This window comes from Choloepus didactylus, chromosome 10 (genome assembly GCF_015220235.1).
Source record: "Choloepus didactylus isolate mChoDid1 chromosome 10, mChoDid1.pri, whole genome shotgun sequence".
In the NCBI taxonomy this organism is placed as follows: domain Eukaryota; kingdom Metazoa; phylum Chordata; class Mammalia; order Pilosa; family Megalonychidae; genus Choloepus; species Choloepus didactylus.
In genome coordinates, this window is record NC_051316.1 from 105,322,962 (window position 1) to 105,344,195 (window position 21,234).

The 21,234-nt window shown below is 42.9% G+C and overlaps 2 long non-coding RNA genes across 4 annotated transcripts in view; both read right to left on the minus strand.

The window, feature by feature from the left end:
- Positions 1-2,200: 2,200 nt before the first annotated feature.
- LOC119505720 lies at positions 2,201-6,388 on the minus strand. Its single transcript, XR_005210805.1, has 3 exons — positions 6,301-6,388; positions 2,689-2,809; positions 2,201-2,458 (listed from the first exon to the last, which is right to left on the minus strand). It is a non-coding gene; the product is annotated as an uncharacterized LOC119505720 (long non-coding RNA).
- A 9,103-nt stretch (positions 6,389-15,491) lies between these two features.
- Positions 15,492-21,234, minus strand: part of LOC119505719 — a 34,529-nt gene continuing 28,786 nt past the window's right edge. For all 3 annotated transcript variants that reach the window (XR_005210802.1, XR_005210803.1, XR_005210804.1), the window contains 2 exons: positions 17,569-17,634; positions 15,492-17,104 (listed from right to left, as the gene is read on the minus strand). This is a non-coding gene — a long non-coding RNA (uncharacterized LOC119505719). The remainder of the gene's footprint in view (positions 17,105-17,568; positions 17,635-21,234) is intronic.

Below are 21,234 nucleotides of genomic sequence, written 5' to 3' on the forward strand. Positions count from 1 at the left end.
CCCTGGACTTAGCAATTAGGTAGCAAGTAGGACTGTGCAACTATGTGGTACACTTGCAGTAACCTTAGGCAAGTTCTTGAACAGAATATTCCTCTCCCTTGTCCCACAAATCTGCTCTTACCTCTTTATTTCTTTTTCCAAAGTGAGAGTGCCCCTCTCACTCTTCTTTTACAGTGCAAATCTCCTTGGGAATTAGAGCTCTGAACTGTCTTTGAGAATGCTGAGTGCATCAGTTCCCTCCTGATAGAGGTAGGTTACAAGTTTCCTTGGTTACAAGGTTAGATGCTCTGCAGTGACCTTGGTTACCCTCTGACCCAGGTCAGGACAGGGATGCACTGTGACTGACATGTCTTACCCCACACATGGCCGCCTGTGACTAGAGGTTGACACTTTCACCCTCCCTCCCCCAGGGTGCCCAGTCATTGCTCCCCATGGAGCTGACAGCCTGTTGGCATTGCTGACAAATGACTCATTTCCAGCCACATTAAACGGCTTCAATCTTCTCTCCTTTGAAGTCTCACAGATTACCTCCTCCACCCGCTGCTTTCCTGACAACTTCACTCCAGCAGTACATTATGTTGAAAATCACGCTTATTATGCCAGAGTGGGTCTAGCATGATTAGAGTTCAGTTTTTATCAGACACGTTGATGTGCCCTTAATGACCTGCTTGGCTCATTGCTCTGACAGCCCTGTGACCTGCACATATTGTCCTCCCCACTTAGACTCCCCCTCCCATGGGGGAAAAGAAACTGCATCTCCTGCATTCTCTTAGTTCTGTTTCACTGAAGGGACCACCATGCAGCAAGTCACCCAAGTCAATAACCAAAGCACCAACACAGACCCCTTCCCACCTTCCTCCTTCTTATCCATCCCTTGATTTGGCATTTGGCAATTTCCACTGCCATGCCCCTGAATCATGCAACCACCAACCTTCTTTAGAATATTGCAAAACCTTCCATGTGGATCCCTCTGCTTCTAGTCTTGCCCCTCCTAAAGCAGTCCCACATTAATTATTCTAAAATGCCGATTTGGTTCATCACCCCTCTGCTCTTGGTAGCTTCTCAGTGACCTTGGGATAAAGCCTGTAGCTTGAAAGTCATCTCTAAGGGTTTCTCATGCCTCTTCTCCAGGCTAACCTTACTTGAACCCTGTTATGCTCCCAAGGTACCAAGCTACTTGGGGTTCCCTCCATACATCCTGCTCCTGGATTCTTTCACATCTTTGCTCAAGCTCATTCTTACCTAGAATGCCTGGCTTTCCTGTTCCCTCTTCTCACTCTTGCCTCTTCATCCTCCAGAGCTCATTTCCTCCAGACCACCTTTCATGACACCACCCGCACCACCCTGCTGTATCCTGACCATGAACATGGTTCTTTAACTTGTCTTCTGTCCCACTAAACTATGTGCTCTTAGAAGGCAGGAGAGGTGCCTTAGGCATAGATTCCAGAGACATACACAGCAAAGGTAATTGACTATAGATTCTCACCCCATTTAATCTTCACAACACACCTGCAAGGCAGGCATTCTAATTTCACTCCACAGATGAGAAAACTGAGCCTCAGGTAGATTGAGTAATTCGTTTGTTTTTACACAGCTATTACAAGGCAGAGGAGGGCCTATGTAACCTGCTGTAGGAAATCGACATGGATTTGTGCATGAAGTGGTTTCAGTTAGAGGTTTTCTATGCCAAAGGGCCTTCGTAGAGCTAGGCCATGAAGATCAATAGGAATTTGTCAGTTGGAGTGAAGTAGGTTAGTGGGAAGGTTATTCCAAGCAAAACAGGAGTCCGTTCCTAAGCATCAATGTCCCTATGAGCAAGGGCAGAGAGCTATGATGGAGTGGGGTAGTTAAGAAAAGTTCCTAGTCTGAACACATCTTTGCCGATTACTGATCTAGGCCAGTCACCTAACCTTAGCATCTTCATACGTATAATGGGAATAATAAGAGCTCCAATATCCTTAGAATATATATATATATATATATATATATATATGATATAATGAAATAAAAGATAAAAAGCCCTAAGAACATTCTCTGACCAACAGCAATTAGGCAACATACAGTAGCTTCCACAAGTACTGATATTCCAGTTATCCATTGCTATAGAAGAAACTACTCCAAAACTTAGTGTTTTCACACCACCATTTTATTGTATGGGTCAGGATTTCAGGAAGAGCTCAGCTGGCTGGTTTGTCTCTGATCCATGTGGTAATAGCTGCATTGGTTGAGCCTGGAGCATGCATTTCCAAGATGGCTTCTTCACTCACTTGTCTGGCACCTGGGTTAGGATGGCATTTGTGTGGGGAAAGGATGTTAGCTGTCAGTTGGGCACCAACCTCTGTTTGATGACCCGAATGCCTCCATAGATAAGATAGATGACAATGTTCTACCCATATTGGTCTGTCCATGTTCCGTGCTTCTCACAGAATGCTGACTGTTTTCCCAGGGGGATAGAGGTCTGGGAAGAAACCACAAGGCTTCTTAGATGACAGCCTCAGAAGCTTCAGAAAGTTTCTTCTGGCACATTCTATTGATCAAATATGTCACTAAGGCTAGCCCAGATTCTCAAGAAGACCATTAGACTCTACCTTTCAATGACAAAGAATTTGCAGCCATCTTCAATCTAGCATTCTTCCAGTACTACTACTACTACTATTATAACCTTGAGAATCAATAGTGCATACTCACTGTGAGAAGCATATAGAGCACGCACGGAGGAGGAACGACTGTGAGGCATGAAGCTGCTGAGTATTGCACCAACAAGGTGGAATGGAAGGGAAATCAACATTGCCAACCTCCTCAATTCACCCTGCAAAGCCAGTGAGAACTAAGTAAGTGGATGTCCCAACCCCCGGGGGTGCATGTATAAACCAGGGAGTCAGGGGCTGCACTCTCTGGAAAGGAGTGAGACTGCAAGAATGCCAGGAGCCTCCCTGGGATTTTTTCTGCATCACCTGAAATGAAGCAGCCGACTCTCCCTAGCCTCTCTTTTGTCTCTTACATCACAGAGGTCAACTGAGTTATTTTTCCAAACTGTTGAAGTAAGAGGATGAAAGGTCTTAGCTATCTTGGCCATCACAAGCCAGAGTTACTCATGAAGAACAAAGCAGGAAGCATAAAAGGGACACAGCAAAGCAGATATTGTACATGAAAGACACTGTCTAGCACAATGTAGTTCACATTTCTTTTCCTTACTGACTGTGTTAATTTTTTTAAACCATGTGGGTTTTTGTCACCACAAGATATGTATGGCCTCTTTTCTCAGTTCACTGATCTGGATAAAAAAAAAAAAATTAGCACATCTCGTTGGGGCTGACACACTCTTACCTGTTCATTCTCTTAATTCTCTTGTTAGCCTACAACCTAAGAAAGACCTAGGAATTATTATTCATGGCTTCTCCTATTCTTTGGTTCTTCTTATGAATTCCTGACACCAATAACATGCACAAAATTAAGTACACATAAAAGTCCATTCACAGACATTCTTTCATACACACACACATACACACAAACACACACATACCAGGGTGACAACACATCATGGATTGCTTTGGGCAATCATGGATTTCCCCTATTATCCCAGTGTAATTATCAATCACACACACAGACACACTCACACATACCATTCTTTTTAACACAGACCTCCTAGTGCAGATAATCCCTCTGCCCAGGACAGCTCCTGCCTCACTGGTGGCCCAGGTTCCCTGCCCTGGCCACTGGCACAGTCTTCAGAAATATATGAGATGTATTTATCATTTGGATGATAAATTTTACAGTCACCATAATTTTCAAATATCCAAGGTATACTCCACAATAAAACATACCATCCAAAGACACATATACAAACCTGCAACACATACAGAGACATTGAATCCCCCTTCTCCCAAACACACACAGATATTCCGTCACTCTAAAATGCACACACAGTCACCAGAACACAAAGATGCCCTCAAATTCTAAATATACGCTTCCAAATCCTTGCCTAAATCGCTCCCTCCCCAAAGAACATGCACCCATTCACAGACACTGACAGATTCTCAGACACAGAAACATGCATGAAAACATCATGCAAAGGAAAAAAAAACTATGTATAGACTTGCATGCTAAAACAACCCCTCAGTATTCCCTACACAAATGCCACCTCCCAGGAGTCTGTACCATCTTATGGACATACACAGATGCTCGTGCTCAAACAAACCCCTTTACACTGACACATTCCTACAGATAAATCCAAGCACCAGCTCTTAAATATAGGACCACATACAGGATATAGCACATGAAACACATTCATGCCTAATCACACATACAAACACACACACACACACACACACACACACACACTGAACAGTCCTGCCTCTCCTGCCAACACATCCTCCCCTTTCATCTGGGAGTCTAACCTTCATTCAGAAGAACATCACTGCAGGAATCTCCCCAGACACAAACGAGGCCTCTTTTCTTTTTAACACAGACCTCCTAGTACAATAAGCCCTCTGCCCTACCTGGCTGGTGGCCCAGGTTCCCTCCTGAAACCGTGCTGCAAACCTTAAATTGGTCCCAATCTGGACAGACCAATAGCTCTGGAAATCTCAGAGGACAAAGAAATTCCACTGAGAAAGCGTGACTGTTAATAACGAAAGCAAAGGGCCAGGTGCTGAGGGAAGCGACTGAACCCAGGGTCGGAACCTGGGTTCTGGTCTCACCGCGGCCACAAATTTGTTGCAGGACCTGAGACAAGCTCCTGTAACTCTCTGGCCCTGATTTCCCCGCCTATGACATGAGAGGTTTGGACTTGAAAATCTACTTTATAAAAGCCCTAAAACCGTAATTCAAAGTGTTTTAACATTTCTGAACCAGAAAATGTCACCAGGTAGCAACTCTTATTTTGATTAAATAAGGGCACTGATGCCATTTTGCCTGAGTGATAAAAAGAACAGTCTGCAAGAGTGGGAATTGGAGAAACCTTAGATCAAACCCTTGCTCTACCCCTGAAATAATTAAATGATTTGATAATTATTCATTTAGCATCCGTGATGTCCCAGGTGCTGTACTGCATATGGGGCCAGAGACGTGTCTGAAACAACCTATCTTCACAGGTTAGCTGTAGAGAAGGCAAATCAACAAGGAATCTGCATATGAATTAGTTAAGTGCTACAAAAGAGATACTTCTATCATATTATTTCACCTACAAAAATCAAGTTTCACCCTCTTTTTCATATCATCCTACTTCTTACCCTGGCGTACACACATCTTAACCTCAGAAAAAGCCCAAGGCAAGCTCCAAAACTGCTTCCCAGCTCAACCATGTTTTGGCACCGACTCTTTACTTCTCTTATGGCAGCAGGGTGAACAGCCCATAACCCATTCTCTTAGTTGTGCGGTCTCTCACCGCACTAATATGTAATTTCATTACTTTTATTCATCCAGCCTTGGGTACTTCAGCTCACTGGGTTCCAGCCACAATTAATTGGTAGATCTCCCACTGACTCCTGATTAGCTGCTTTTGATTAGGGCCTAATGACTTCATTCAGTCCCTAATTCAGGGGGATGTGTTGCAAAACTGCCAGCAAACTGCTCAAACAGAATTACATTCCACCATGCCCTGAAGACATCACTTAAAATCCATGTGCAGCCCATTCTCTCTCCCTTATTCCACTTCCCATCGCTTCTGGACCACGCAGCACAGAAGCAAGAGAGGAAGAAAACTTGTGACCCTCTAGCATCCTGGCTCTAGAGCAGACGTCACACGAGAAGGCCCTGGAAGCTGACAGCCTGGGTCCTAGGGGGCAGCTCGCCTACCCCCGCCCCCAGCACTTGCCCACACACTGTACCCGAGGGGAAGGCTTAGTGCATAAAAATTTCCCTGAAGTCTTCACCTTTCACACTTGCCCTTTGCCTTCTTTGGGAACAAGATATGTCCCTGAGCTTTGCCTTGACCTTTGGCTATAAGCACCTGGAAGCCCTCAACCAGTGACCCTCAGCAAGGGGCAAAAGATGTAGGGAAAACAGTCTCCACCAAAGGATCCAAACTGACTGTTGCTTCTGCTCCCTGGTGCTGGCCGTGGCCGCCCAGACCACGGACCCTGACATCCTACACCACAGAGATTCATCAACTTGCCTAAGAATGAGAATCTTCTTGGGATGCATGTTGAATACGGAGATTCCAAGCCCACTCAAGGCTTAGAGAAGCAGAAATCTCCTTGGTGAGGCCAACTCAGGAGATTCTTATTTCGTCCTACTTTTCATTCTATAGATTTATTTATTTTTAAAAAGTAAACGATTTAACAGATATTTAACACTTACCATGTGCCATATCCCATGCTAAGCTTCAGGGAGACACAGATGACCAAGATTTCATCTTCCTTCTGAAAGTCCACAGTTTACTTTGGATGACATTCCAACACACCATAATAAATGTCTAGAGCATAAAAGACAGTAACCACAATTTGATAACATATACATAGATGGAAGTATAGACATAGACATAATTTTAGATATTGATATATACACAGGCATATAGCTATACAGATGAAAATGCTAAAGAAACAAACCATTTAAAATGCTATAAAGAGAGAAGAAATTCTCCTTTTCCCTCAGATCCCAGGTTCTCTCCCCAAAGTCAACTGTTGTTAGCAGTCATTTGTGCCTTCCTTCATATATTTTATATTCTTATGTGCACATATGTTTAAATGAGGAAGTGAAATTCAGAGAAAAAAAATAAGTGATTTCCCCAGAATTGCTGAGTAAGATGGCAGTAACAGAGTTTACTATGCTCCTCGGACTCTAAGTTTAGTGCTCTTTTTCGAGAAAACTTAGATGCTGTTGCTTGGCTCAAGAAACGGACCAGCAATCTAAATATCGGTTAGAAGCAAGCCCAAGAGCACTAACCTTTAAAACCAACCAAGAGCTAAAAGTTGGGGTGGGGGGTGGAGGGGAGCAGAAGGTGATAGGAGGCAGATCTCAAAACTTCAGAAAAGCTCTGTGATTAGAGGACATCATACACTCAAATTCTTCCAGAACTGCCAAGCACTCTCCCTAACCCCTCTTGGTTGCCTTCTTACCAAGGTTTAGCCAGGCATTGGGCAGATCTTCAGATTCTGTTCTCCTCCCCTGCCTGACCTTGACTTCTACGTTTGATTCAGAGTCTGACCCCAAACCATCCCTGCTGCTAGTTCTCCCTCCACCACTGGATGATGATGTTCCATTCATATCCCCTATAGATCTCAAATCTCTAGCTCCTGTTTGTGACTTCTTTGTGTGTATCTGGGCTCTGATACCTGACAAAGACTCTCGAAGTCAAATGAATGTCACAGCTCTAGGCAATATATATAGGACAGATCTGCAGTGGGTAAAGTAGCACAGTGGGAAAGCATAGCTTTGAAGACATATAGACCTGGTTTCTAATTTCAGTTTGCTATTACAACTGCTAGAAGTTGGGTAAATTGCAGAGTTTTCATAAAAATCCATCTCTTTGTATAAAAAGAGAATGATCATATTTACTTTCTAAGTTTTTTTTTTTTTTTTTGAGGATTAAGACAATGAACATGTAATATGCCTAACACATAGTAAGTGCTGTATCAACAGTAGATATTTTATATTTATTTGAGTTTATTCACTAATTCTGTCTTATCTAGTAGAAGATAAGCCCCTGGAGGTGAAGAAGTACATTGTTCCAATGATTATTGTATGTCCAGCATCAAACACTGGGCCTGCCACATAGTGAGTGATGAATAAACATCCACTAAAAGAGAAAGAATGAATGGAAGAATGAGCAAATGGTGGTTTATAATTGTTAACTCAATATGAACTAAAATTATAACCCTTGATTTTGATCTGAGAGAAGGAAGGAAGGCATTTCAAACTAGTGAGAGTGTACAAACAAAGACAAGTTAGTGTGGGGAGCCATGGCATTTTAAGGGACAGTGGGAAAATCAATTTGTTTGGAATAGAAGATTGATGCACACCACTCATTCATGAGATGTACCTATGACCATATCCCTTACAGAGCAGTCTTCAATATATTCTTGATAAAATTGTACAGAAAATAAGTACACACTAAACTTTGATGACAAAGTCTAAAGTGAGCACAGAAATTCCATCAAATTCACTCAAATTTTCAGTTGGAAAGGTGACAAAATGGGCCCACCTGTATTCATCTCCTAGAGCCCCCAAAAGACTGACACAGTGTTCCAGGTAAATAAGTGGAGGCCACACATGCCAAGCAGGAATCAGGCAAATAGAGGTGCAGAGTCTCAGCTGCAATCAGCCAAGGCAGGAGGCTGCATTTGGGTCTTGTACAATCTTAAACATGCTAGACTTGCTTTCTATGTATCTACCTCTCCTCCCCTGCAGAAAATTGAGCAAATTGAGGTTGCAGCAAATTGATGAAATGTACCAAATTGCATTTTCTTCAGTATACTGAATTAAAGTTCTCTCCCAGCAAATGAAACTTGGGGGGTGGGGGGGAGTGCAGGGGTGGAGTTAGTTTCAACCATATGTTATACCTGGGGGAATTAGTCATGCACTCTTAGCAAATCAGAGACTGAACAATGGTACTTTTGTGGTATTTGGAAATGGGTCGGGGGAAGGGCAGCTTTGGAAGGATGGGAGAAGGTAGAAGGGCTGGCTTCTGCAAATAAGTTGGCTTTTGTCAAACCCCTGATTTTATGAATCTGCTGTGACTCATGTCTTCTTTCTTCTTCAGTGGCATTATTTATAATTATATCTACCATTTATTGAGCAGTTGCTAAGTTCTAGGAACTATGCTTAGCACTTTACACACATTATTTAATTGGATCTCTATAAACACCCTGGAGGGAAAAATTTACCAACTCCTCCCAACAGATAAAGAAACTTGAAATTGGAGAGGCCAATTAACTTTCCCAGGGTCACATTGCAAACGGGTGAAAAACTGGAATTCTAACACAGGTCCCTAAGATTCTAAAGCCAGTGTCATAACCCTTTCACTGTACTTCCTCCCACTGCAAGGCCTGGTAGGTTAGAGGTTCTGCTTAGGGAAGAGTGCAGGTGAATGCTCAATGATGAAACAAAGTGCAGTGAAAAATTATGTTTGTTTACATCCTACTTTATAGCCCATCCAATATGAGGCAGCTTTCAAAAATACCCAAAGTGAAATTAAAAACTATACATATAGGCAAAATAGAAGATCCAGACCAAAGTAAATAATATTGGAACCTAGGTATGCAGTGTCTAACATATAAACATTATTAAATTGAAGCAGCAAAATTAGCTTTGAGTATCCTGTCTGCTGAAACAAAGAGGAAAACACAATTGGTTAGTTGATGTTCAGTTTTTATACAAAAAATATGCACGAATTCTTCAGAGGAAATACACTGATGAAAGCTTATCACCCAAAAAGGGATAATAAGATAGTCAGCAGGCAGGTATTGAGAGTTGACTGTGTGTCAGTCAAAGATCTTGGGGCTAGGGACATCATGGGAACTGAACAAGCATGATATATGCCTCTTGGAGGCAGTCTAGTGGAAAGACAGTTAATTTTTTTAAATACAAATTTCAAAAATGCAAAGTGATGTGAAGACAACAGGGTTGCCTAACAATTTAGTGGGAGTGATATTTTAACAAGGGCAGAAATAACATGTAAGCAGAGGTGGGAGATTAATTATTAGGTAGACAGATAATAGGTAAGGACTTGGGGTATTGGACAAGGACAATGTGACTGGTGGAGGAATAGAACTTGCAAATACCTAAAAGCGTGATAGAGCATGCCATATTCAAGAGTGAGAGAAGTCCACTGGGTCTGTAAATAGAGTAAGAATAGCAGGAGAGATGAGGATAGGACACTGAACATCTCTTCCAAATATGGTAGTAGCTTGAAATCAGCCATGGTAGGCTATTTATACCATGGGAATTGGCAAACATTATACATTTGGAAACCTCTTTTTTCCCCTCCACAAGCCAGTTGTTAAGCATTTACAGCTCACCCCTGCATATTACCACATTGCACAATGGTAGTTCTGCCAAGAAAGAGCCTTGGAGAGAGAATCAGATGTAGCTAAGGAGATCAGAGAAGGCTTCTTGGAAGAGATGGTATTTGGGTGGGTGGTAAGAGTAAGCTAAAGTCTAATCCAAAAGGTGGAACTACAAATGCAGAGAGTGAGCCACTAACCAAGTGGTGAGAAAGCACAAATGGTTGACCTTAGAGAAAGTCAATGTGGAGAGATAGAATGTCCTGCTTCGCTTTTAGAAAATAGCAGTAGTGTATTGGTAGCAGCCAGAATTGGAAAACTCAGTAGGTATTTTCTATCAACCAACCAGCACTAGTGTTTGAGGAAAGGAATCTGGTCCCCTGGACAAAAGAGGTAGCCCCTTGTGGCACAAAGCAAGGATTCTGTTTTTCAGAAATGTCTGCTGGGCAGGTAACTTAGACAGGAATACAAGGATGATATCTGGGCCAAGGTGAGGGTCTTCCTCTTTAGGAACAAGGCAGGTGCCTGATAGTTGAGTGATAAGGGGACAAGCACACAGCCTAGAAGATATTGGGTCCCCAGATCACTGATCTACATCTTAATTTTGTGTTGTATCCCATAGGTTGGGGCTGAGGCTGAGTGACCCTAGGTGTGTAGAGAGGAGGCAAAAGCAAGAGTCCCCTGGGATGTGGTGGGCTGGGCACAGGCATGACTGGCTGAGCAAAGTTGTAATGGCCAATGGAAGGAAGAAGAGGAGAATGTAGGCAGAGTAGTTATCAAGGAGGTAAAGTTGGAAAGGTTAATTAAGATCATGATATTAAGTGTCTTAAATACTCGGTTAAGATGCTTTGACTTGATGCAGCAGGCAACAGGGAACCATTGAACCAGTCCAAGCAGGGATGTTAGCAATGTGCCTAAAGCCATGCTCTCAGACTAATCTGGCATTGAGGCAAGCAGGCATTGTGGGATTGCACAGGAGAGAGCCTGGAGGATTTGTATTTCTACAGAGCTCAAGAAGCACTGCACTAACAGAGTACACTCCTAAGAAAATGGTGAGGAGAATGGCATTTGAGCTTGGGAGATATCATTCCCATCAAGATACTGAATTCTTTTTCTCTTTCAGGAAAATGCTACATGATAAACTAATGTACAGGAAAGTTTGACTGACTTAGTTTCCCCCAAAGTTTTAAGTTTTACTTGGTATAAATGTGACCATGGTCTTTTCCAAAGTGCATATGCCAGGATATCATTCAAGAAAAATAAGTTTTTGCCTGTCTTGAAAGTGGTGCAAAATGTTGGAGGTGCAGTTGTTAACTTGATAAGGGATCCTTCTAATTCTTTCTACAATGCTACATAGAATGTCTTCTTAAAATTTCACTGAAATGTGTAAGAAACTTGAACTCAAACTCCATCCTTGGAAAATTTGGATGTCATCAGCATGGAGATAAACACTCTCATAATACTGATGAGAATAGTGATACTCCTGCATTTGAAGCAGAAGAACTGGATTTCAATTTGGTTCTGTTGCTTCATAGTTGTGTAATCTTTGGTCAGTCAGGTAGTCACATTGTACCTCGGTTTTCCCCTCTGTAAAGTGGGATTTATTACCTCTGTATTGCCTACCTGAAAGGGTTATTATGAGGATCAAATGAGATAATGCACCAGAATACTTTTTTTTAAACTGCCAAGTTCTCAAATGACGGGGAGTACTTCCATTATCAGTAACTTCCCTTCCTCCACACCAAACCTCAAAGCACTACCAAACCCAAATGAGAAGCCCCATAGCACACAATATACATTTATATGTTTTGGAAGGGCTGGCCAACCTTCTCTTTGACTACAGGGAAACCATAGTTGTCCTCTCCTCCCAGCACAGACCCTTCTCTCTTGAAAGGTAAGTTACAAGGGAGAGATAAGGAAAGTGGCTTCAGATACTAAATCCCCCTGCATGCCTGATGCAGAGTTGTAGATGGCTTAGAAGGCTATTGCTCTCTGGCTCTGGAAGTTTCCCCTTGGCCACACTGGGCTGTGCCTTTTTCAGCCTCCTCCTTGAAGGCTGAGGAAGGGGGGCAGATACAAACTCTGGGTCCTCCTGTATGGTTGGATCTAGGAGGGGTATTGTGAGCTGTTCTCCCAAGATGAGGCATCTCTGTCAGAGGATCTGAGGGAGCATTTATCTTCCCGAAACGCACACTAATCTGTCAGGCACAGGGAAAGATAAAGGGATAATGAGCAATAAGGGAAGGGGAAGTGGCCTTCTGATGAGCAGGGAGTGTATTCTTAGGGTCATACATCCTTCCCATGCTTGGAGAAGAGGGATAGTGAACGCCGATACTCATGCAGGTGAAAGCGGGGGGAGGGAGCATCAGAAGCACCGCAGTGCACAGGGGGAAAGAAAGACCTGAATTCAAATTTCAACTTGGCCACTTCTCATCTGGGTGACTTCTCTGAGCTTCAGTTTCCTAGTTCATAAAATGGGAATAGTGATGGTGGTGACGTTACTTTCCTCACTTCATGAGACTGTCTGATAATTTAGTGAGATAAAATGTGTGATGTCCTCATTCACATCTTCCCTATGCTTCCATTATCCCATTCTCCTGAAGTGGGTCACTCTCCTTCCTTCCAAATTGATGAGTCTGATAAATTGACCAATCTTGGCTGTTGAGAATGTCAGTGCAGATGGTTAATATTTCATGCTTCTGATGAAACAGGGTTCCACATTGTTCTTAAATTAAAGTGGTTTCCTAGGACCCCTTCGGGGGCTACACAGAATGGACGGTAACAGGCAGCTGATGCCACTTCAACTAGAATAGGCCCTAGAAGGGACAAACTTAGGGTAGCCCTCTGTAAGCCCCCCAGTACCTTGCCCAGAACTTAGCAGATCAAGCATAAATACGTTATAAATGGATAGATGAATGAATGAATGAATGAATGAACAAATGTATTTAAATGGGGATGCATCAGGAGATGGAGGCAGAGAAGCCAATGCAGTGCCAATTTGATCGTGTGACTCTTCCAGACCTCACCACTGTCATCCTGTACACAAGGGCTTTCTGCTCCCCCATAGGAGTTGATAAAGGGAAAATCTAGAGTGCCAGCAGTTCCATTTTCCATTAATGTCTTCCTCAAAGAAGGCCCACTTTCCAGGTGCTGTCTCATGAGAGACTTAGAGCATCTGTGATTCCCCTGAGGACACAGGAACTCTCCAGAAATGCTAACCACAGGGGTCCGAACCCACCATTCTTGTTACAAATGAGCACAGTAGCAATAATAATAATAACAATAATAACACCAGCCCCTACAACAGAGTACCAGGCCCTGTTCTGGGTACTTTATAGGCATGCTCGCTCTCACACCATTACCCTGCAAGGTCGGTAATCCTGGCTGCCTTTAAGAGATGAGAACACTGAGGCTCTGAGCACTTGAGTATCTTGCCTAAAGTCATAATGCTGCTAAGTCACAATGCTGAGCTTTGAACCAGGTCTTTCACTCCCAAACCTAAGTTCTTTACACTACACTAAGCTCACTTGTTCATTATATACAGCCGTGGACCTTCAAACAACCCCTGGCTGAACAGTCCTCTAGGAACTATAGGGTTTTACTGATTGCTCACTGCTTCGGGTCCCTCGAGCCATTTTCCCTAAATCAAAAGGCACATTCACACAAAATTTCATATATTTACAATTAAATATTAATCATCAACTTACTACACGTTTAGTCTCCCTTGGTCCAGTCAATAAAAGGCTGAAAATGTTACAAATAAATGAGTCAATGCTTGAAGAAATAAATTAATGATTGAGTGAAAGAAAGATTAAGTGAAAGAAAGAAAAAGGAAGGAAGGAAGAGGCATACTGCAAAACACTGAAATTTAGTCACAGACTCTCAGTTGTTTAATTGGTAAGTCATACATTCAAGGCTGGGGTTTGGGACAGATATAGAGAGACAAGGGGATGGTTCTAAAAGGGAAGAGTAGAAAATCTCACAGGTGTACTTGAAAGCTGAGGACATAGGCCTGTATTATAGGACAGGAGATGACTGCAGAGATCAGGGATAGAGCTGCATCAAATGCATCTGACCGATAAATATACACAGGCAGAGCTTTCAACCCTGATGGAAAGAAGGGGGAGGGTAGCAGCTTTTACATCCTGCCCAGTGCTTTTGGCACCGATCTCACTGCAGGCTTCGCTCCAAACTGTGTCATCAGGAACAAGACGCAGGTAATGGGAGAACCACAGGTCCCAGGAAGATCAAAGGCACATGCTTTTATGCCTCAATTAAAGTTCCCCTTGTAAGCCTTTCAAACCCAATTTAGCCTTTCTCTCCTGGGCTGGGTCAGACACAAAGACATGCACTGGGTCTTTTTGGAACACGGAGCCCATGAGCGTCTATAATGAACAGTTTCCTCCTGCTCAAGGGAATTGGGCTTTGGTACACGACATGGTATATGTGTGAGAAACGCATTCACAGGGTACTGAGTGGGCTGTGTGCCCAGGACTGTCTGTCACAGCCTGATAAGGCTTCAGGGCACAAAAGTCTGAGGTAAGGAATTAAGAGATAAAGTTCTAACCTGGAAGAGAGAGGAAGGGGACGGGAATAGAGTAGATGGCGATTTTCCCCGCATAGTGTTGTGGAGCATGAACCAACATGGAGTCAGGACATCTACAATTTATTGTATTCTGGTGTCACCACTTTCTGTGTTGCCTTGACAATTCACAGAGATGCTTAAATCTTAGTTTCTTGTGAGTAAAATGGGATAGCAAGACTTGCCTCAAAAACTAGTGCACTAACAGAGTCAAGAGGTCATTCTGGAGGTGACTCTTATGCAAGCTTCAGCCAGATATTGCAAATTGCCACCATGTGTCAAGCCCCAACCAACAGTATTCCTGAAAATCCTAAAGAATATCCTGGGCTCTTTCTAAGACTCTATAAATGTTTTACCTATTAAGTTTGTTTTTTCAGAAACCTAAAGCCTCCATATGGCTCCTATGCCAGATACCCAGAGGTACCAGTCTGGCACCCCTTTCCAGTACAAACAAGATAAAATGGTCATTGCCCAGATATACCTGCAGATTGAGAGAATGATCAAATGAGAGAGAGGGGATGCAACTGATAAACCAGGACTTAACAAATGATTATGACTACTGACTCATTACGTAGATATTTCTTTTTAGTTTCTCAAGTGTATTAGAATAGCTAGAAGGAAATACCAGAAATTGTTGAGCTGTAATCCAGTAGCCCTGATCTTAGATAATGATTGTATAGCTGTATAGAAAAAAAAAAAAAAAAAGTTGGTTGCACATGTTTGTATGGATCTACTTCTGGATGTTTAATTTTGATCCACTGATCTATATAACTATCTCTATCTCTGGCAATACTACACTGTCTTAGTTAACCTATCTTTATTGTAAGTTTTAAAATTGGGTAGAGTGCAATCCTAGAGGTCAATAAGGGGGAGATAAGGGGTATGGTATGTTTGGATTTTCTTTTTTCTTTTAATTCCTTTTTCTGGAGCAATGCAAATGTTCTAAAATTGATCATGGTGATGAATGTACAGCTATGTGATGATACTGTGAACCACAGATTGTCTACTTTGGATGGACTGTATGGTGTGTGAATATATCTCAATAAAATTACATTAAAAAAAAACAACTAGCACACTGATTCCATATTCCCTTTCTTCCAGGCTGATGCTAATTTATTGACAATCTTCCTCAGATACCTGGAATAAGTAATCCACCATCTGAGGAGTGTCCTAGGGTACAGTACTTATTCCTTTCCAAGTCAGTACGACGTGCTAAATGGCTTTGGAAGTCCTCCAAGTGGAGCCATGCTCTGAAAACAGAAGAATTGTGTGCCAGCCACATGTGAAGAGGATTAGAACTTGGAAGAAAGTGAGTTTTAAAAGTAGGTATGAGAATATTAAGGTGGTTGCACTAAGAAAGAGTACTACAAATAAGAGTTTGTGCTAACGAAAGCACCAGGGACTCATGAATTGTTGGAAACTCAACATTTGTGCAAAGAAGGAAATGACATAAATGGGAGTAAGAGCAGGCCCAAGACAAAAAGTCAAAAGGCCACTTTACTGGAAATGTGTTATTGACAGAAAAGGCTGAAGAGCTACTATTGTCAGGCACTTTCACAATAAGTGACTTGCAGAAAACTCAGACCCAACTGCCTGGTTCCAGAGCCTCTGTTCTCCACACTCTCTCTCTCTACTTCACCTCCTGCTGTGTGAAAAGAGGGGCCATTCATCCAGGTGCCAAAAGGGGCAAAAACGAGGCAGGAGGGATTGAGTGACAGCTACTCTCTCCCTTCTCTAATAGAAATAGTATGTCCAAGCCCCAAACAGGGCTGAACCATTCAGTTCCAGTTTTCATGTATCTGTATGATCTACCCCTCCTCCAATGGAATTGGAGCCCTAAGTACAATGAAACCATCTGAGATTTAAGAGGAGGGGACAAAAAGAAAGCGCGCGCATGTGTGTATTCCAAAGAAAAGCTTTCAATCCCCTTACTTTAAATAGTCCCATTCATTCCCAATGGCCAGTCAGAATCCCGGAGTCGTCGGAACATTTCCTTCGTAAATAAAGCGATGGAAACGGTGCACAGAACACCCACCAACGTCTTCTTCCTTTCATCCTCGCTATAAACGCCAGGCGAGAGCCAGAGAGGCAGGCACGTCTGCGTCAACCCACCCTCCCAGAAAAGCCGAGTTCCGTTCTCCAGTTCAGAGTCTGCGGAGCCCACCCTTTCAAAGTCCCGTTTTGAAAGCGGCCGGTGGCTTGAAAGGCGGCTCAGATGTAATTTGCTCCGCGGCGCCGGCTGCACAGTGGGATCGGCGCGGAGCCGGGGCCCTGCGGGGCTGCACAGACCCTGGGAGCGCTCGGTGCGCTCCGGCCTCCAGGCGTGGCTCCTGCGTCCCCGAGGCCCTCCGCAGCCCTGAGAAAGCGCGGAGCGCTCGGGAGCCGGCTCAAAGCCGGGCAGCCCTGGCGTCCCCGACCTCAGCGGCGCCGATGAGAACAGCCTTCACTAATGAGTTCCACCAAGAGCCGGTATTGTGGCAAGGCTACCCACGGGACTTCAGGGCATCGGACTGAGTTTTCAGTTCTTCTTTTAAGTTCACTTACTTCAGAGTTTTCCATTTGAAGCTGTTATGAAAGCCTGATAGACATAAAAGAAGAAAGAGCAAGATTTAACCAAACCAACCCACACAAAACAAAACTGAAAAAAAAAAAAAAAAATGCCTCAAACAAAGAAAAAAGAAAGTCATTAGAAAAAATAGGGAGCAACTGAAAAGACAATTGATTGAGACATTAAGGCCCCTTACCCCCCTACTGGCCACTACTGGTTTTTGAGAGATAATTTGGGGAAGGATGGAACTGAAAGGGGACATAAGAGAAGGGAAGTCATCAATTTGAACTGCAGTGGCTTTTTATAATAAACCATAGAGTTCCTCTTTGGTAGTTTTGCAGATTTGCAGGTAAATATGGAAATTATTCACCCCAAAGAAGCCTTCGCAGTTAGTTCACTTCCCCAGTATCACCAGTGAATCCTCAAAATTAGGTTTTACTTTGCTTACGTCCCAGAGAGGGAAACAAAAAGCTCAGACAACTTCAGTAGCTTACCCAAGTTAACACAGCCGTGGTGCTGAGACTTGGATTCGACATGCCTTCTTGCCTGCAAGTCTGTAACTAAATAAGATAAGTACATAAACAAATGAAAGGAGGAAAGGAAAAGGAAGACAGTGGCTGAGATGGGATTTTAACGCAGTACTCTCAAAAGATTGGAGCCTCTAAACCTACTTATAATTGTGCCTAAGAGTCTCCCCTGAGTGCCTCTTTGTTGCTCAGATGTGGCCTTCTCTAGCTAAGCCAACTCGGCTGGTGATCTCACTGCCCAACCTCCTACGTGGGACCTGACTCCCAGGGGTGTAAATCTCCCTGGCAACGCAGGATATGACTCCCGAGGTTGAATCTGGACCTGGCATCATGGGATTGATAATATCTTCTTGACCAAAAGGGGGATGCAAAATGAAACAAAATAAAGCTTCAGTGGCTGAGAGATTTCAAATGGAATAGAGAGGTCATGCTGGTGGGCATTCTTACACACTATATAGATAACACTTTTTAGGTTTTATTGTACTGCAATAGCCAGAAGTAAATACCTGAAATTACCAAACTCCAACCCAGTAGCCTTGACTCTTGAAGACCATTGTATAACAATGTAGCTTACAAGGAGTGACAGTGATTGTGAAAACCTTGTGGATCACTCTCCCTTTATCCAGTGTATGGATGGATGAGTAGAAAAATGGGGACAAAAACTAAATGAAAAATAGGATGGGATGGGGGGGTGATGATTTGGGTGTTCTTTTTTTAATTTTATTTTTTATTCTTGCTCTGGTTCTTTCTGGTGAAAGGAAAATGTTAAAAAATAGTTTGGAGGTGATGAATGCACAACTATATGATGGTACTGTGAACAGCTGATTGTACCCAATGGATGACTGTACGGTATGTGAATATATCTCAATAAAACTGAATTAAAAAAAAAGATTGGCGCCTCAATGAACATTCTCAGACTGCTGTCTGGATAATATGGGCCCATTAAATAAGTGAAATGATTATACTAATCATTCACTCCATCATCATGTGAAAACCATCTGTCAAGTGGGAAGGCCATGCAAGAATAAGCAATGAGTCAAACAAGGTCCTAGCAGGGTATCTCATTGTGCAGTGGAGAAGTATCATGTGTATATATGTATCTCAGAGGTAGAAAGGAATGGAAAGCATGGAAAGTCATCTTATTGGAAGGCAGGTTGGAGGAATGATAGTACAAATGATGGCCAATGCTGATTGAGCAGAATTCAATGGTGGTCAAGAGCATTGGCTCAGAATCCTGGTGCTACCACCTTCTCACTATGTGACTTTGGGTGCAGCACTTAACCTCTCTGTTATTCAGCTTCTTAATCAACACTAGAGTTGTTGTGAGGATTAAAGAAAATAATATATGCAAAGTGCATAGAATAGTGCTTGGCATGTCGTAAGTGCTTAATAAATATCTGCTACTATGTGTCAAGCACTGTTGCAAGCATTTTGCATATATAATTTCATTTAATTTTCATGACAGTGCCATGAGGTTTGTGAGTTTATCCTTGTTTCACAACTGAGGAACCTGAAGCATGGAGAATTTATGCCACCTGCCCAAGGTCACTAATCTAGCAAACAAGAAGCTAAACTCCAGGCCCAGGGTAGTCTCACTCAGGGCCATGATCCTGCCTCCCAGGACTCAGACCACAAGTATAAGTTTAAATTTGCCTCAGTCAAAAGGGTTTCAACCTGCCTTAAACACTTCCCCTGAGCCAGGCACCTACTAGGCAGTGGGGAGATAAAGAAAAAACACACTGTTGCTACCACCAAGTCCTAAAGGGACCATCATATCCTTGTGGCAATTAAAGATTTTAAAAAAGTGTTCCAGCATTATATCCCACAGCTCTCCAATACATGGCATTTACTTCAAACAGACTCCAATCTTGGGCTCAGTCCTTCCTCTCCCCACCCCCACCCCACCCCCCATTATTTCTATGTTGTCCATAAAACTGAAGACTTTGAAGTAAACCAAAGATATTAGTAAAGCAAGACCCTAGGGAGGAACAGTTATCTATCCAAGATATTTTAATCAATGCAAAGACCCTCTTACAACATCCTCAGTGGTTCTTGAACACCTCTAGAGACAAGAGGCTGACTATATTCGAGTACAGCCCCTTCCACAAGCACACAATTTCAAGTCTGTTCTGGTTTGCTAATGCTGCCAGAATGCAAACACCAGAAATGGATTGGCTTTTAGAAAGGGGGCATATTTGGTTACAAAGTTATGGTCCTAACGCCATGAAAGTGTCCAAACCAAGGCATAAACATGAGTATACCTTCACTGAAAAAAGGCCATTGGCATCTGGAAACCCTCCATTAGCTGGGAAGTCACGTGCCTGGCATCTGCTTGCTCCCAGGCTGCATTTCAAAATGGCGTTCTCCAAAATGTTAGCATCAGCTTTCAATGGCTGTCTTCAAAATGTCTCCCTAAGCTTCAGCAGCACTGAGCTCCTTCTGTCTGAGCTTTTCTAGGGCTCTGGTAAACTAATCAAGACCCACGCTGAATGGGTGGGGTCACACCTCCATGGAAATAATCCAATCAAATGTATTGCCCACAGTTGGGTGGGTCACATCTCCCTGGAAACAACCCAATCCAAAGACTCCAACCTAATCAACACTAATAGGTCTGTCCCCTACAAGACTGCATTAAAGATAATGGCGTTTGGCAGTACATAATACATCCAAAATGGCACAAAGCCCCAAAGGTTTCTCATAATATGGAACTATAAATTCCACCTACAATTTAGTCCTGTCCATTAAAATACGCAAACCAATTGTGATCCCTCTATCCTGACTTTTTTTTTTAAAGGTTGCTCCCCTCCCCAACACCATAATTGTTTCTTTTCTGAATTTAACATCTCCATTGCACTAGACCATTCCCCAGAGAATATTATTTTCAGTCATGTCAACATCCCCAATCACGCTTCTCAGTAAGGATTGGAGTTTGTCATCATCCATCTTGAAGTCAAGATGCCAGACAGCAGCAAAACTTTGGTACCACCAGAGCCTTACAGCTAAACTTCTATTTGGGTATTTGACTTTTATGAATGCTGTCTGAGTTTGCATTAGCTTTCCTCCACCTTGGGAAGGGAGAATTTGGTGCCAGCAGCAATATTGTTCATTCATCTGCATCTCTGCTGGGGACAGGAGGAGCAGGTAATTAATTGTTTCTCCCCTGCAATAGGCAGCCAGCTTTCTTTGGAAAAGTTGAGCGTCCCTCACACAGCAAAGATTTCTGCAATTAAAGCCATCCACAGCCAAGAGTTTGATTAATAGCTGGGAGGTTTCTCTTTTGCTGACAAATGAGAAAAAGACAAATCAGATAGGGAGAAGCTGAGTGCATTTGCTTAGCACAAGGCCTGGTTAATGCTCCTTCCAAAGAAAGAGCTACAGTAATTTCCCAGGGACTGCGGGGCGGGGCAGGGAGGAGAATCCTTTAAAATTTTGCAAAGTAATGGATCCAAAGAACAGATGTATCGGTTCCTCGGGAGCGGAGCAGAAAGGGTTGCAATCTTGGCATTCTCTGGAGCTAGAGAGGATTCCTACTCTCCTGGCACAGACAGGAAAAATAAGGCCCAGAAAAGGGACCTTCATTTTTCCCAGGTCACACAACCTGACAAGAGAATCAAGGTCAGCTGTGGTTGAACT